The following is a 4868-nucleotide window of genomic DNA, read 5'->3' as shown; positions in this document are numbered from 1 at the left end:
ACGGGCTGACGTCTCCGGATCTCCTCTGCCCTCCTTTGGGAACTTCCTCGATCTCTTTTGGGCGTCCTCGAGGAAGGCTGAGAGCTAGGGGTTGACGTCCTAACCGAACGCCTCTTGATGGTGTGGTGAAGGGGTGGAGTTGGCTGCAGGGAGTCTACCCGAACGGCTATGCCTGGATCGATTACTCCGGCGATACTTAGGAGCCTCGCCTTGCCTCTCTCCAACGTTACCGTTGGTTGTGAGAGGGGGTAGTCGACTCAGAATATCCTGGATTTGCTGACCAGCTGCTGCTAGCTGGCTCCTCAGCTGAGCATTCTCCATCTCCACTGCAGTGTAATAACATGGATTCGGATTAGCCGGTCGGGGCGCTGAACTACCAGTGTCGTCTTGGCCCGCCGGCTGCTTTCCTGGCCTCTGCTGGACTTCAGGAACTTGCTCATCAGGGAGGGCAACATGGCGGGCCGCCTGCCCATCATGCTGTTCTGTCTCGTTGCCATGTTTGGATCGAGTGGTCACCATAGTTGTATGTTTGTGGTAGTACTAATCGGACTTGCTCTCAATGAAAGCACCAAACTGTTGACGCGGTTCTTCGGCAACAGATAATTAAGAGAAGAAGAGAAAGAGATTAGTACTAAAATTAGAACCGTCACAGATAGGAAATCTTTGGGGAAAGAACTAGGTGACTCGAGACACGTTTTTAAGTGGTTCGAAGGTTAAAATCCTTCTACTCCACTAGTCAATATTATTGATATTCTCTGGGTAATTGGTTTACAAAGTATATAGTTCTTCAAAGACTATTTTTTCCAACCCCTATCAACTCCCAGGGTCTCCATATTTATAGGAGAAGGCACCTGGAAGTTGGTAGGGAGGTCATCCCGTGACCGTACCATTTTTCATATCAAGTCTGTGATATTCATGATTAATTCCTAAACCTGACACACAAGTGTGGTCTAATTAGTATGGAAGGAGATAATGGGCCGCACGGCCCAACTCGTCCGTGGTTGTCTGAATACGCACATTCCTGCTGCGTGTCCGAGAAGTCAGGGGGATATCGGACACGTGATGGCAGGAATATGCATGTTTATCTTGCGTGTTGACTTCCCATAGGGTCAGAGCTTCCTGAGAAGTTCGCTACCGGAGCAGTCCATAACCCGAGCTTATCCGTCCGTGGCCGTCGGATGTTATTCCCAGCTCCTGGGGCAACAAGTGCGAGCTGGAAACAGGACCCCCTCGAGCTAGCAAGGGCCCGTCCTGGAAATAGAGCCTCTGGCCTGTGGGAGCCTCGGACTAAATCATGTTTAGTCCGAGGCTCGTCCTGCTAAACAGCCCGTGGGAAAACCAGGGCGTACAGGTACAGAGCCAGTCTCGAGGGCATCGTATAGGATGGCTCCAGTAGAGCTAAAGGAGTTCAAGATACAGTTGCAAGAGCTTCACGATTTGGGGTTTATCATACCTAGCTTCTCGTCGTGGGGTACTCCAATTTTATTTATGAAGAAGAAGGATGGGACTCTGAGAATGTGTATAGACTACAAGGAATTGAACAAGTTGACCATCAAGAACAAGTACCCCCTACTGAGGATAGATGACCTGTTTGATCAGCTGATCTTCAATCTAGTTATCACCACTTGAGGATCAAGGACGAGGATATTCCGAAGACATCCTTCCGTATGAGGTATGGGCATTATGAGTTCTTGGTCATGTCGTTTGGTTTGACCAATGCCCCAGCAGCGTTTATCGATCTAATGAACAGGGTGTTCAAGGACTTCTTAGACCAGTCTATGATTTTCTTCATCGACGACATTCTAGTTTACTCTAGTTCAGAGGCAGAGCATGAGCACCATCTCCGATGGGTATTACAGAGATTGAGAGAGCATTGGTTGTATGCTACATTTAAGAAGTGTGAGTTCTGGCTACCAGAAGTGACATTCCTTGGACACATTGTTAGTGGAGATTGGATTAAGGTAGATCCAGCCAAGGTAGAGGGAGTTAGGGATTGGCCGAGGCCCAGGAACGCCCTGGAGGTTTGGAGCTTCCTTGGGCTAGCATGATATTACAAATAGTTCGTGGAAGAGTTTTCAAAGATTGCCACACCATTGACTAAGTTGACATGGAAGAATCTGAAGTTCACTTGGTCAGATAAGTGTGAGGGTAGCTTCCAGGAGTTGAAGCGATGATTTTGTGGTGAGCCTCCCTTCGAAGGGAGGGAATTTTGTGGTGTATTGTGATGCATCAAGTCTGGGATTGAGATGTATGTTGAAGCATAATGAGAAGGTTATCGCCTATGCGTCGTGGCAGTTGAAGGGTTATGAACAGCGGTATCCTACCTATGATTTGGAATTATCAGCGGTGGTATTCGCACTAAAAGTATAGCGACATTATTATGGGGAGAAGTGTGAGATATACACTGATCATAAGAGTTTGAAGTATTTCTTTACTTAAAAAGACTTAAACATGAGATAGAGACGTTGGCTGGAATTGGTGAAGGACTACAACTGTGATATCCTTTACCACCCACGGAAAGCCAATGTAGTGGTAGATGTGTTGAGCCGGAGGGACCTGGGACAATTGCTTAGTTCAAAGCAGATATCGTAGGAATTAGCCAAGGAGATGACTAAAGTGAGGATAAAGTTGGTTGTGGACCAGTTGGCCAATATTACATTGTAGTCTACCCTTCTTGAGAGAATAAGAGAGAGTTAGGTGGGTGATGTACAATTACAGGAGGTTAGACGAAATGTCCTAACTGGAGTGGCTAAGGATTATTCCATTTCAGGGACAGGTTTACTGGGTATTAGATGAGAAATACTTGATAAATCCCATACTACACAATACTCACTCCATCCAGGCACCACGAAGATGCATCAGGATCTACAAACTTTATATTGGTGGCCTGGGAAGAAGAAGAACGTGGTTGGATACGTAGCCAAGTGTTTGACCTATCAACAGGTAAAGGCTGAACATCAGTGACCAATGGGGTTGTTACAGCCTTTGGGTATTCCCGAGTGGAAGTGGGAATATATTACTATGGATTTCGTGGAAGGTTTACCCCGAACGGTGGGGCAACATGACTCATTGTGGGTGATAGTAGATAGATATACCAAGTCAGCTCAATTTCTGCTAGTAAAAATGACCTACACTGTAGATCAGTATGCAGGTTATATGTGAGGGAGTTTTTACGTGTCCATGGAGTTCCTAAATCTATAGTATCGGACTGGGATCCCATATTCACCTCCAAGTGTTTGGGTGGTTTGTAGAAGGCTATGGAAACTCAGTTAAAGTTCAATACAACCTTTCATCCTTAGGCAGACGGACAGTCTAAGAGGACAATGAAGATATTGGAGGACATGCTTAGGGTGTGTGTGCTAGACTTTGAGGGGTCTTAGAGTAAGTACCTCCCATTGATTGAGTTTTCATACAACAACAGTTATCAATCAACGATTGGAGCAGCTCCGTACGATATGTTATATGGAAGGAGTTATAGATTGCCAATTCATTGGGATGAGATGGGGGAGAGGAAGTATTTGGGACCGGAGATGGTTCAGAAGACTAATGAAGCTATTGAGAAGATCCAAGCTCGAATGCTCGATTCGCAGAGTAGATAGAAAAGCGTAGGGATGTGGAGTTCCAGGTGGGGGACCACGTGATTCTATGAGTTTCACCTTTGCAAGGGGTGAGGAGATTTGGGAAAAAGGGCAAGTTGAGCCCTAGATTCATAGGATCTTTTGAGATTCTGGAGAGGATCGGCCAGGTATCCTATAGATTGGCTATGCCACCGTCATTATCAGGAGTTCATGACGTGTTCCACAACTCTATGCTTCGAAAGTACGTCTCAGATACGACTCATGTACTCGGATATGAGGATCTAGAACGAAAGACCGATTTATCGTTTGAGGAGCGACCGGTTCAGATCCTAGATAGGAAGGATAAAGTTTTGGTGAACAAGACAATTCCTCTAGTCAAAGTGTTGTGGAAGAATAGCAAGGTTGAGGAAGCAACCTGGGAGCTAGAGTCGACAATGTGGGATCAATATCCCGAGTTATTCAGGTAAATTTTGAGGACGAAATTCTCAATAGGAGGGGATAGTTGTAACGACCCAAAAATGCTAATAGGGTTTAGTGCCTTGACTAGTGTGTTGGGAGGGCATAATTGGATCATGTATTGATTAAATGCGTGACTACATGGCATGCATGATTTATATAATAATAAGAATAAATTTATATGCATATTAATGAGAATTAAATATGCATTGTAGCTCGTTCTTGTTTATAGGGGTATATATGTAATTTTGGCCCGTTAAGGGCATAAATGTGATTATATGTGTTAAATGGTTGAGACCACATTATTATGTGGATATATTTTCAGTATACGGCTCAAGGCGATCCTAGTGAGCGGAGTAGCAGAATAGTCACAAATGGGTATAATACCCGGCTCGGGGTGAGCCTAGGGGTATTGGGAAACTTAACATATATTTGGGATTTATCGAGTAATGAGTAAATGTTTGGTGATTAGTTGGTCATGCCATGATTAATTGGGAATTTTTAGGATGACTCGAGCAATCAGCGAGTATTGGGGTTAATGACCATTTTGCCCTTAACGACAATTAGGAGGTTAGGTTAGTACAAGGGGCATTTTGGTCGTTCTAATTAAAGAGATATAGTTAGGAAATATTAGAACTTAGTAGAACAATTTAGAAATCTCTCAAGCACTCTCTCCCTCTCCCTCTTACACGTTCACTTTCTCTCCCTCCCTTGTGCTTTGGGGCTGAAGGAAAACTTTGAAGAGAAGCTTGGATTTGGGGTGAGAAATCTGGAGAATTGAGGCTAGGAGTAGACAAGGAACAACTGAGGGATTAAAGCCACTAATAGAGCTAA

The sequence above is a fragment of the Humulus lupulus genome, chromosome 2 (assembly GCF_963169125.1).
Source record: "Humulus lupulus chromosome 2, drHumLupu1.1, whole genome shotgun sequence".
Taxonomy (NCBI): Eukaryota; Viridiplantae; Streptophyta; class Magnoliopsida; order Rosales; family Cannabaceae; genus Humulus; species Humulus lupulus.
Note: the sequence above shows the minus strand (reverse complement) of the source record.